Below are 13884 nucleotides of genomic sequence, written 5' to 3'. Positions count from 1 at the left end.
CTCTTCCTGCCTTCAATCTTTTCCAGCATCAGGGTCTCTTCCAATGAGTCAGTTCTTGGCATCAGGTGGCCAAAGTATTGGAGTTTCAGCTTCAGCATCAGTCCTTCCAATGAGGATTCAGGACTGGTTTCCTTTAGGATTGACTTGTTTTGCAGTAGTTTGTTCTTTGCACAGAACGGCAGCCCATCAATGGAGAAGATGAGGAAAGGCTTTGCTTCTGAGATGATGACTAAGTGTACAAAGATGGCACAAGAATCAGTCTGCTTATTAGCAAAGAAATGCAGATTAAAATAAGAATGGAACACTATTTTACACCAATCAGATTGGTCAAGTATTAAAAGGCCTGACAACACCATGCATAGCTGAGGATGTAAGAACATGGAAATTCACACAGGCTGATGGTGGGAATAGATATTGAAAATATTAACTATACAGCCCAGCAATTCCTCATCTAGGTATATGACCTAGGACAACAGTTCTCAAAGTTTTCTCCCCAATACCCTTTCAGGGTTCTGTGAGGTCAAAGCTATTCTCATAATAACATTAAAATACTATTTTACTCTTTCGCTCTCATTCAACAGATTCAATGCACAGATAGGAAGAATCCAGCCTCTTTTTATTAAGCCACACATTAGAGATATACAAAACAGAAAACAATTGTATCTTCTATTTTTTGTTGTTTTTGAAAAGAAAAGGAAATGTTTATCTTATATATATCATGTTTAAAAATTAAAGTAATTTTATTTTATAAAATTTAGTATTGTAGTGCTAGTTGCTCAGTCGTGCCCAACTCTTTGTGACCCCGTGGACGGTAGCCTGCCAGGCTCCTCTGCCCATGGAATTCTCCAGGCAAGAATACTGGAGTGGGTAACCATTCCTTTCTCCAGGGAATCTTTCTAACCCAGGGATCAAACCCAGGTCTCCTGCATTACAGGCAAATTGTTTACTGTCTGAGCCACCAAGAAAACATTTTCAATTTAGTTTCTAATATGGTAAAAAGTGGAAGGTATAATATACATAAACAAAAATTCTTTGGATTCTCAATGATTTTTAAGAGTGAAAAGAGACCCCAAACTAAAAGATTTGAGAATTACTATAATAGAGAATTTTTCACACAGGTGTGAAAGAAGACATAGAAAAAGATGCTTATTTTATTTATTTTTTATTTTTTTTATTTTTTATTTTTCTGAATGTGGAGCTTTTTTTTTTTTTTTTTTTGGTCTTTTATTTTTACTTTATTTTACTTTACAATACTGTATTGGTTTTGCCATACATTGACATGAATCCCCATGGGTGTACATGCGTTCCCAAACATGAACCCCCCTCCCACCTCCCTCCCCATAACATCTCTCTGGGTCATCAAAAGATGCTTATTTTAGCATTGTGGGGTTTTGTTTTTTTTTTTTTTTTTTTTTGATGACACTGTGCAGCTTGTGGGAACTCAGTTCCTCAACCAAGGATTGAACTCAGGCCCCTTGCAGTGCAAGCACTGAGTCTTAATCACTGGACTGCCAGGGAATTCCCAGGACTATTTCTGATAATTAGAAATAGGAAACAACCTGAATGACTGTGTGGGACTTGCATAACTACCTTATGGTATATTTATAAAACAGCACCCCATCAACAGTTAAACTGAATGAATCGGATGAATGTGAATCAACACTAAAAACTTCAAAATCAATGTTGAATGAGTAAAAATGAAGTATTAAAGGAATATATTTAGCATTATCCCATTTATATATGATACAAAGAGATGCAAGTCCATTCTACTTATTGTTTTGGATACATACAGGTATAATTAAGTTATAAAATATAAATGGCTATCATATAATAATCCTGACAATGCCAAGAGCTGGTGAGGCTGTGGAGCAACTGGAATTCTTTTTTCTTTTAATATTTTATTTATTTATTTATTTTTGGCTGCTCTGGGTCTTTTTTGCTGCAAGTGGGCTTTCTTTAGTTGCAGAGAACAGGAGCTATTCTTTGTTGCAGTGCGGGAGCTTCTCTTGTGGACCACTGGCTCTAGGCATGCAGGCTTCAGCAGCTGCTGAAGGCTCTAGAGCTCAGGCTCAGTAGTTGTGACTTGGTTGCCCTGCAGCAAGTGACATCTTTCCATATCAGGGATCAAACCCGTTTCCCTTACATTGGTGGGTGAATTCTTAATCACCTGACCATCAGGGAAGTCCGAAACTGGAGCTCTTACACACTGCTGGAGGGATGGTCAAATGGTCCAGCTTCTCTGAAAAACTGTTCAGCATTCTTTTATAAATGTAAACATGCACCTATCATATAATCTAGCCACTTCACTCCTCAGTGTTTATCCAAGAGACGTGAATGTACTGATGTTCACACAAAGACCTGTATACAAATGTTTATAGCATCATTTTTCATAATGGCTGCAAATTAGAAACAACCCCAAACTCCTTTAGTAGGTGAATCAATAAGCAAACTGTAATATTAATCTATCCACACAATGGACTATTACACAGCAATAAAAGGGGACAAATTATTAACACACTCAACTTAGATAAACCTCAAAAGCATAATGCTAAGTGAAGCAAATCAGTCTCAAAATGTCATGTACTACTTGATTCTGGTTATGTGATATTTTTGAAAAGACAGTATTATAGTCATGAAAAACAGATTCGTTTTTGTCAGGGGGTGAGGTGTCAGGACAGTGTAGCAATGCAAAGAGATATCAGGAGATAGTTTTTGGAAATGATGAAACTATTCTCTATTCTGATGAATATTTATGTGTGCTAAAATTAATAGAATTATACACAAAAAAGTGAATTTTAATACTATCTTTTACATTAAAATTTTATTTTTAAATGAGAGTTTAGTTTTAGAACAGTTTTAAATTTACAGAAAAATTATAACCATATTACAGAGTTTGCATATAACCCACAACCAGTTTTTCCCACTGTTAACATCTTACATTAGTGTGGAAACTTGGTCACAATTAATGAACCAATTATTTATGTATTATCAACTGAAATCCCTGCTTTATTCAGATTTCCTTACTTTTATTTTTTTTTTAACCTATGTCCTTTACTATTCCAGGATCCTATCCAGGATACAATATTGTATTTTATTATTATGTCTCTTTTAGTCCCTCTCTTCCACCTGTAACAATTTCTCATTTTCTTTATTTGTGATGACCTTGATAAGTGGCTCAGAAGGTAAAGAATCTGCATGCAATGCTGGAGACCTGGGTTTGATCCCTGGGTTGGGAAGATTCCTTGGAAAAAGGAACGGCTATCCACTCTAGTATTCTAGCCTGGAGAATTCCATGGACAGAGGAGCCTGGTGGGCTACAGTCCATGGGATCACAAATAGTCGGTCGCAACTAAGTGACTAACACTTTCACTTTTCACTTTCACTGACAAGATTGAAAGGTCAGCTATTTTGTAGAACGTCCCCCCATTGGGGTTTAGTGTCTTTCTCATAATTAGGCTGGGATTTGGGGTTTGGGAGAGGGAGGCGGCAGAGGAAGTGCCTTTCCCGGCGCATCATATCTTGGGTAGATTTCCCTGTAGCTCAAATAGTAAAAAATCTGCCTGCCATGCAGAAAGCCAGGGTTTGATTCCTGGGTTGGAAAGTTCCTCTGGAGAAGGGAATGGCGATCCACTCTAGTATTCTTGCCTACAGAATTCCTGGCAAGAAGGAGTCAACGTCCTTCATCACTGTTGACTGACTTTGATCACCTGCCTGAGGTGTCTGTCAGGCTTCTCCACTGTGAAGTTACCCCTTTTTCTCCCCTTTGGTACCCGGGAGGAAGGAAGCGCACGTAGTGCATCCTTAAAGAGTGTTCCATCATGCTTTTGGCTGCCCTATGTCTTCACACAGGCTTTCTTTAGATGTGGCTCAAGGCATGCTGGGTCTTACCGGAATTCCCTGCCTTGGAAGGTGGATTCTTAACCACTGGACCACCAGGGAAGTCCCCATTCTCCACTGTCTTGAGGGATGAACATCTAGTTTGGAGTTCTTCTGTGCAGGACATTTATCTATCCTCCCCTTCCATTTATTTACTTAGTCATTTATTTATATTAGGATGGATAGCTGGAGATTTATACTGTGGTTATAAGTCAATAACATAATTTTTTTCTCATTGTTCCAGCTTGTGCCACTGGGAACTCTTTAAGTTGGTGCCTGTGTCCCTTTAACACACCCCCATTGCTGCACATGATGCTGTTTGGCACTTCTTTCCTTTCTGGCACTGTAGATGCTCCATGCTCATCTTATGTATTTCCTGCCCCTGCCCTAGATTTAGCCAGTTCTCTAAGGTAGTCCCTTCTATTGGGTAATGGTTTTATTTTTATTTATTTTTTTGAAAGTCTCTTTTTTTATTTAAGTTTAAAAAAATTTTTTTATTTATTCATTTATTTATTGGCTGTGTTGGGTCTTCGTGGCTGTGTGCGGGCTTTTCTCTAGTTGTGGCGAACCACTTTTCCTTGTGATATGCGAACTTCTCATTGTAGCTTCTTTCGTTGTAGCCCTAAAGCGTGGGTTTCAGTGGTTGCTGTGCACAGGCTCAGTTGCTCTGCAGCATGGGGGAATCTTCCCAGACCAGGGATTGAACCCATGCTCCCTGCATTGGCAGACAGATTTCAATCCAGTGTGCTTCCAAGGAAGTCCTACTGGATAACGGTTTTAGAAAGCAAGACCTGGGCACTGGATGCGCTTACTATATTACTGGTGTGTTTTCATTTCTGGGCTCTCTCAGCTGACAGAATGAGGAAATGGATGCATTTATACTAATTCATATAGGTATGTGTGTGTGCTCAGTCACTTCAGTCATGTCTGAATCTTGGTGACCCTAAGAACAGCAGTCCATCAGGCTTCTCTGTCCATGGGATTTTCCAGGCAAGAATGCTAGAGTGGGTTGCCATGCCTTCCTCCAGAGGATTTTTCCCAGCCCAGGGATCGAACCCACATCTCTTGTGTCTCCTGTATTTAAGGTAGATCCATTACCACTGAGCCACCAGGGCAGCTCTATATAGGTACACGTATCTGTGAATGTTTCTATTTGTTTCCATCTCTATTACACTAAACATGAGTTTATACTAATGTCTCCAACTCTAGTTCAGAACTGCAAGGATCATTCCGGCCTTCCTCCCTCACTTGTCTGTAACCCTCTACCAGTGAGAAATCCAGCTCCCAACATCTACTATCCATTTACTTGTTTAATTTCCCATGTGTACACTGTGTAATGGTTTTAGACTTGTCCATATCCCATTGAGAAATGATTTTACCAACTAGAATACAGTGCTTATGCAAGTTTCCCTTTGCTTTTAGTCTTGTAGCCTCCCTTCATTTTCAAAGTCACTTTGTTGTTCAATCACTCAGTTGTATCTGACTCTTTGTGACCCCATGGACTGCAGCATGCCAGGGTTTCCTGTCCCTCACTATGTCCTGGAGTTTGCTCAGACTCATGTCCAGTGAGTCAATGATGCCATCCAACCATCTCATCCTCTGTCGCCCCCTTCTTCTGCCCTCAAAGTCACTTAGGTCAGCATTTTTCCCCTTTCTCCAGTCAATGAAGCTATTTAATATGTTTTATATATTCAAACACTTCATACATTCATTATTCTGTCATAGTCTGCATTCCATCTTGGAATATAAACATACATCCCACATCATTTTTAATCTGTTCAGCTCTTAATGGACACTTAGATTGCTTCCATACCTTGGTGATCAAAAATAATGCTGCCATGAACACTGGAGTGTATATAACTTTTCAAATTAGTGCTTTTGTTCTTTTCAGATACATGCCCAGGAGTGGAATTTCTGGGTCATTTGGTTGTTCTATTTTTAGTATTTTGAGAAAACTCCATACTGCTTTTGTAGATACGTATTTTCAATTCATTTGTATACATACCTAGGAGTGAAATTACTGATCATAACTATGTTTAACTTTTTGAACAATTGCCAAAATGTTTTCCAAAGTGGTTGCACAATTTTGAATTCCCATTAGGAAGTAATGAGAGGAACTGTTTCTCTGCCTCCTAACTAGAAATTGACATTTTCAGATTTATTGATTTTAGACATTCTAATTGGTGTGTAATGGTATCTTATTGTTGATTTAATTTGAATGTTCTTAATGGCAAATGATATTCAAGATATTTTTCTTTCTTTCTTTTTATTTTTGCTTGCTCCGGGTCTTCATTTACAGTGCAGCGGCTTCTCGTTGTGGTGGCTTCTCTTGTTATGAGCACAGGCTCTAGGCACACGAGCTTCAGCAGTTGTTAGCATGTAGGCTTAGTAGCTCCATGGCACGTGGAATCTTCCTGGACCACGGATCGAACCTGTGTCCCCTGCATGGGCAGGCAGATTCTCATCGACTGTACCACCAGGGAAATCCTCAATATCTTTTTGTATGTTTGTTTTCCATCTGTATATCTTCTTTAAAGAAATATTTGTTCAGATCTCTTGCTTGTTTTAAATTGGAGTGTTATTTTCTTATTGTTAAGTTTTAAGGGTTTCGTATATTTTTATACAAGTTTTTTTTATCAGGTAGCTGATTACAAACTCCTATAAGATAATTTTTTAAATAAGAATAAAGAGAATATTAAGAGTAAGGAGGGAAAAGGAAGCAGGGGCATGGTTTCTGGAGCTGGTAATCCTGACTTCTGCTTCTAGCTTTTCTTCTTGTTAGCAGCGTATCTTCCTGGGGACTCAGTTTCTCTGTCTGAAAAATAAAGATTAAAAAATATCTATCTTTGAGAGTGACTGTTAGGGACTAATATGGCGAACTGTAAAAATTACTGTTTCTTGTGAAACATTCAATAAATGCTAATTTAAATCAATTTACCTTACCCACAATTATGGGGTCAGCAAGAGTGGGAACCAGTTCAGTTCAGTCACTCAGTCATGTCCGACTTTTTGCAGCCCCATGAATCGTAGCACGCCAGGCCTCCCTGTCCATCACCAGTTCCCAGAGTTCACTCAAACTCACGTCCATCGAGTCAGTGATGCTATCCAGCCATCTCATCCTCTCTTGTCCCCTTTTCCTCCTGCCCCTAATCCCTCCCAGCATCAGAGTCTTTTCCAATGAGTCAACTCTTCACGTGAGGTGGCCAAAGTACTGGAGTTTCAGCTTTAGCATCATTCCTTCCAAAGAAATCCCAGGGCTGATCTCCTTCAGAATGGACTGGTTGGATCTCCTTGCAGTCCAAGGGACTCTCAAGAGTCTTCTCCAACACCACAGTTCAAAAGCATCAATTCTTCAGTGCTCAGCCTTCTTCACAGTCCAACTCTCACATCCATACATGACCACAGGAAAAACCATAACCTTGACTAGATGGAACTTTGTTGGCAAAGTAATGTCTCTGCTTTTGAATATACTATCTAGGTTGGTCATAACTTTTCTTCCAAGGAGTAAGAGTCTTTTAATTTCATGGCTGCAGTCACCATCTGCAGTGATTTTGGAGCCCAGAAAAATAAAGTCTGACACTGTTTCCACTGTTTCCCCATCTATTTCCCATGAAGTGATGGGACCAGATGCCATGATCTTCATTTTCTGAATGTTGAGATTTAAGCCAACTTTTTCACTCTCCTCTTTTACTTTCATCAAGAGGCTTTTTAGTTCTTCTTCACTTTCTGCCATAAGGGTGGTGTCATCTGCATATCTGAGGTTATTGATACTTCTCCCAGCAATCTTGATTCCAGTTTGTGCTTCCTCCAGCCCAGCATTTCTCATGATGTACTCTGCATATAAGTTAAATCAGCAGGGTGACAATATACAGCCTTGACGTACTCCTTTTCCTATTTGGAACAAGTCTGTTGTTCCATGTCCAGTTCTAACTGTTGCTTCCTGACCTGCATATAGGTTTCTCAAGAGGCAGGTCAGGTGCTCTGTATTCCCATCTCTTTCAGAATTTTCCACAGTTTATTGTGATCCACACAGTTAAAGGCTTTGGCATAGTCAATAAAGCAGAAATAGATGTTTTTCTGGAACTCTCTTGCTTTTTCGGTGATCCAACATATGCTGGCAATTTAATCTTTGGTTCCTCTGCCTTTTCTCAAACCAGCTTGAACATCAGGGAGTTCACGGCTCACGTATTGCTGAAGCCTGGCTTGGAGAATTTTGAGCATTATCTTACTAGCGTGTGAGATGAGCGCAATGGTGCGGTAGTCTGAGCATTCTTTAGCTAGACATTTCTGCTTTCAAAACCTATGCTTTCCCCACATTCTCCCCACTAGAGGGCGGCACCAGAAGTCGGGCAGCCCTGGGTGCCAATTTTGCCTTTGCTGCCTGCTAGTTGTGTGACCCTGGAAAAGAGACTTTCTCTCTCTGAGGTTCAGTTTCCTCATCTGTAGAGTGAGGGTTAGATGAGCCAGAGTAGTTTAGAAAGAATCTAGTGCTGTCTTTGGGACATAGGAGATAGTATATATTTCACTTACATGTATTATAAAAACATGCAACAGAGCCTATTGGGAGGACAATGAACAGAGTCGGGAGTCCTGGACTCTTGTACCTCATCTTGCTATGTGACCTTGGGCAGGTCTTGACCTCTCAGGACCTGAGCCTGCATCTACATTAAAGCATTAGAATCATGGAGGTGGAGGAAAGGATATTTTAAAATATCAATAAAAATTATGAAATATACATGGCTGCTGCTTAGTCACTCAGTCATGTCCGACTCTTTGTGACCCCATGGTCTGTAGCCTGCCAGGCTTCTCTGTCTACAGGATTGTCCAAGCAAGAATATTGTACTGAGTAGCCATTCCCTTCTCCAGGGGATCTTTCTGACCCAGGGGTTGAATCCAGGTCTCTTGCATTGGAGGCAAATTCTTTACCATCTGAGCCACCAGGAAAGCCCACATATATGGCGTAAACACTAAAATCAAGGTAGCAGATGCTACTAGAGAAGAAAGGAAATGAAATTGAAGAAAGACTCATATAAGAGTTTCAGTTGTACTTCTAATGCTTTATTCCTTAAAGACAATTTGAAGTAAGTATGGAGAAATATTTAGCTTTGGTAACATTCGTGGTAGAACATGGTGGATATTATTCAATATTTATTCTTTTAAAAGAGAGAGAAGAGTTTGGTGAAAAGAAGATTGAGGATGGAGGTATTTGTTAAGGATGTTCCAGGCATAAGGAAGTGAGCAGCAACATAAAGGAGATAAATAGTACAGTGCTTCCTGAGATATTGTGGATACACTGAGTTCAAGAAGGGAGTGGCTGAGATAAGCAAGCAGTCTAGACAGAGTCAGGTCAAGGAGGGTCTTGACTGCCACGCTGGGTAGTATGACTTGATTTTGTTTGCGGTAGGCATGGGGGATGGTGGTCACCAAAGAGTTGTACGGTATGTGATTGTACATTTTAAAATCATTTATTTATTTGTTCTAATTCATATTTCATTGACCAATTCACTTTTAAATGTCATGCCAGTTATCATTCTGGGCACTACTAGTGTTGAAAAAGATAAGCACAGTCCTTTTTTTGATGGAGTAAGTCTTGAGAAAGCAGGCACTGAAGCTACTGATTAATCCATCATGATACATTACTCCAGTAGAGTGTAGCTGCTAGAGGCGAGCACACCAGTTAGGGCTTTGTACAAGAGTTGGACTGGGGGATTATTTAGAGAGCCTGGTCCTGGGAAGTGGTAGGCAAGAGGAAGAAGAATGGATGGAATTAAGGATGATTCAGTTCAGTTAAGTCGCTCAGTCGTGTCTGACTCTTTGCGACCCCATGAATCGCAGCACGCCAGGCCTCCCTGTCCATCACCAACTCCCAGAGTTCACTCAGATTCACGTCCATCGAGTCTGTGATGCCATCCAGCCATCTCATCCTCTGTGGTCCCCTTCTCCTCCTGCCCCCAATCCCTCCCAGCATCAGAGTCTTTTCCAATGAGTCAACTCTTCTCATGAGGTGGCCAAAGTACTGGAGTTTCAGCTTTAGCATCATTCCTTCCAAAGAAATCCCAGGGTTGATCTCCTTCAGAAGGGACTGGTTGGATCTCCTTGCAGTCCAAGGGACTCTCAAGAGTCTTCTCCAACACCACAGTTCAAAAGCATCAATTCTTCGGCGCTCAGCCTTCTTCACAGTCCAACTCTCACATCCATACATGACCACAGGAAAAACCATAGCCTTGACTAGACGGACCTTAGTCGGCAAAGTAATGTCTCTGCTTTTGAATATACTATCTAGGTTGGTCATATCTTTTCTTAAGGATGATTAAGTGGAAGTGAAGTGAAGTCGCTCAGTCTTGTCTGACTGTTTGCGACCCCATGGACTGTAGCCTACCAGGCTCCATCCATGAGATTTCCCAGGCAAGAATCCTGGAGTGGGTTGCCATTTAGGAGGGAATAATTGTTGGTTGGATGAGTCGAGGAGAAGAGAGATCCAAATCATCACTGATGTCTTTAGCCAGAGTGCCGGGGTAGCTAGTGGTGCCTCTGTGGAGAATAATATTATCTTCTGTGTCCTTTCTGTCTCTTGCATCCATGGCCCTCAAAATTGTTTAGCATTTAGTAGTCCTTCTGTTTCTGCAGAACACATGAAATATTAGTATTTGTACCTTGAGAGTGAGATGTATAATACTGTGATAAACCAAGCACCATTTTATGTTAACTTCTAGCATAAGCAAATTATAACAGACACTTTGAATTAAAATAAAAATCCCAGGAGAAAAAGTTAAAATTAAAAATTTATTCATTTGTTTTTTCCCCCCTGAAGACTAGAAAATGACCATCTTTATAGTGCTTGAGCATCAGAAAACCTTGGTCCACTTTGAGATGCCTAGATTCTGTGAGCATAGTTGGAAGACCCCAACTTTTTATGGTGAATCAGAGCCCTTCCTGGTGGTGTTTCTAGAAAGTTGCATAAATATTCCAATTTTCTCTTTAATAGCAGAAATGATGGGAGGGGCAAGGAATAGTATTACCAATAGGGGGTTTTAGTGCTAATGCTGGCAGAGGGACCATTAGTCTAATCCTGAAGCTTCTCGTGATGTCAGTATTGGGGGAGATTTCAGGGTCGAGGGTTGAGTGGTAGTCAAGAGTTAGTGATGTGGAGATGGATGCTCAAATGGGCCTTCAAAATGAAGTTAAGAATGACAAACAACCTAATTTTTTAAATGGCCAGAAGATTTGAACATATGTTTCTCTAAAGAAGATAATCAAATATACTCACATGAAAAGATGCTCAAGTTATTAGTCATTGTGTGCATGTGTGCTAAGTTGCTTCAGTCACAGCTGACTCTTTGTGACCCCATGGACTGTAGTCCACCAGGCTCCTCTGTCCATGGGATCTTCCAGGCAAGAATACAAGTGCGGGTTGCCATGCCCTCCTCCAGGGGATCTTCCTGACCTGGGTATTGAACCTTAGTCTCCTGGGGCTCCTGCATTGCAGGCAGATTCTTTACCACTCAGCCCGGCTTATTAGTCATTAGGGAAATGTAAATTACAATAAGATAACACTTCCTACCTGCTAAGATGATGATAATCAACCAGCTAAACAACAGTAAATGTTGACAAGGATGGGGAGAAATGGAATTCTCATACATTGTAGGTAGGATTGTGAAACGGTACAATCACTCTGGAAAACATTTGGCAGTTTCTGAAAATGTCAAACCTTATAACCCAGAAATTTCACTCCTAGAAAATTGAAAATATATGTCCATAGAAATATTGTACACAAATGTTCATAGCAGGATTATGTTTTTAAAAAGAAGAAGCATTCAAAATGTTCATCAGTTCATGAATGGATAAACAAATGTGATACATGCACACAAAGGAATATTATTTGGTTATAAAAAAAGAATGAAATGTTGATACATAATGCATCAACATTAAAATATCATGCTGAATTTAAAAGAGGGAAGTTTACAGAGATACAAGCTTACCTCAGGAAACAAGAAAAACAAAGATCAGAGCAGAAATAAATGAAATAGGGACTAAGAAAAAAACCAGAAACGATCAATGAACCTAAGAGCTGGTTGTTTGAAAAGATAAACAAAACTGACAAACCTTTAGCCAAACTCATCATGAGAAAAGAGAGAGGGCCCAAGACAATAAATGAGAGATGAAAAGGAGAAGTTATAAACAATACCACAGAAATACAAAGGATCATAAGAGATTCCTACAAATAGTAAATGCCAATTTAAAAAAACAGTCTTGAAAAAGAGGACAAATTCCTAGAAATGTACAATCGCCCCAGACTGAACTAGGATGAAATAGAAAATATGAACAGACCAATGGCCAGTAATGAAACTGAATCAATAATTTTAAAATTCCCAACAAACAAAAGTTCAGGACCAGATGGCTTCACAATAAATTCTACCAAACATTTAAAGAAGAGTTAACATATATACCCTTCTCAAACTATTTCAAAAAACTGCAGAAGAAGAAATGCTTTTGAACTCACCCTGAGGCCAGAGTTGTGTGTGTTAGTTGCTCAGTTGTGTCTGACTCTTTGCAACCCCATAGACCGTAGCCCACCAGGCCCCTCCGCCCATGGGATTCTTCAGGCAAGAACACTGGAGTGGGTTGCCATTTCCTTCTCCAAAAGGACTATATAAAGAAATAAAGTGAAGTCGCTCAGTAGTGTCTGACTCTTTGCAACCCCATGGACTGTATGTAGCCTACCAGGCTCCTCCATCCATGGAATTTCCCAAGCCAGAGTTACCCTGATACAAAAAAAACACAAAGATATCACAAGAAAAGAAAATTATAGGCTAATTCTGATGAACACCAGTGGACAAACCTTCAACAAAATATTCACAAATCAAATCCGACAATACATTAAAAGGATCATACACCATGATCAAACGGGGCTTATCCAAGACATGCAAGGATGGTTCAAGATTTGAAAGTCAATCAATGTGATATACCACATTAACAAACTGAAGATAAAAAACATTTGGTCAGCTCAAAAGATGCATAAAAACTTTTGATAAAATTCAACATCCAGCTGTGATTAAAAAAAAGAAACCTCCTCAGAATGTGGGTATAGAGGGAACACACTTTAACATAATAAAGGCCATATATAATAAGCTCCACAGCTAACATCATATTCAACAGTGAAAAGCTGAAAGCATTTCCTCTAAAACTAGGAACAAAGCAAGGATGCCCACTCTCACCACTTTTATTCAACATAGTATTGGAAATTCTAACCATAGCAATCCTACAGGAAAAATAAATAGATGGAAGCATTCTGGTCACTGTTAAGATCAGACTTGGGGTAAGACAGCTTGAGGGTGTGGAGAGGAAGAAGAGTTTGAATCATTGAAACCAGTCAGAAGGCCATCATAGCAACCCAGGTAACACATGGAGGCAGGGGTGCACCATTGTGGAGAGAGTGGTGGTGGTTAGAAGCTCTTAGATCTTGGATATTTTTGATTGCTTATTTCATTTTTTTCTGTGCATATATTGACTTATTATCACTTTTATAAAATTTAGATAATATATGCATCTTGCTTTTTTATCACTTATCAATGAATTGTGGAAACTCCACCAAATCTCCTAGTAAAAAATTGATTATTTTAGTGGCAGTGTGATACCCCTTGATGAAAATACTGAAACGTATTCAACTGCTAATGGTTGAGTGTAAATGAACTATGAATGTTAAATGTCATCTATATTTATAGGTATTCACTTCATTTCCACTATTTTTGCCTCTGAAAAATGCTAGATTATAATTATTACAACTGTTTTTACTTATATGGGATAGATTTCAAAAGAATTGTACCACTGGGCTCAATGGTACATGCAATTACAATATTAACAATATCATATTATGAGAAATTTCAGACATACACAAAATAGAGATAATAATATAACATAATGAACCTCCATGTACCCACCATGCCGCCTCAGCAATTACCAGAACATGAACAATCTTGTTTCATTTAAATACCCTCCCCCTTCTCCTTC

Source organism: Ovis aries, chromosome 3, assembly GCF_016772045.2.
Source record: "Ovis aries strain OAR_USU_Benz2616 breed Rambouillet chromosome 3, ARS-UI_Ramb_v3.0, whole genome shotgun sequence".
Lineage (NCBI taxonomy): Eukaryota > Metazoa > Chordata > Mammalia > Artiodactyla > Bovidae > Ovis > Ovis aries.
The sequence above is the reverse complement of the archived record's forward strand: the minus strand, read 5'-3'. Positions refer to the sequence as shown.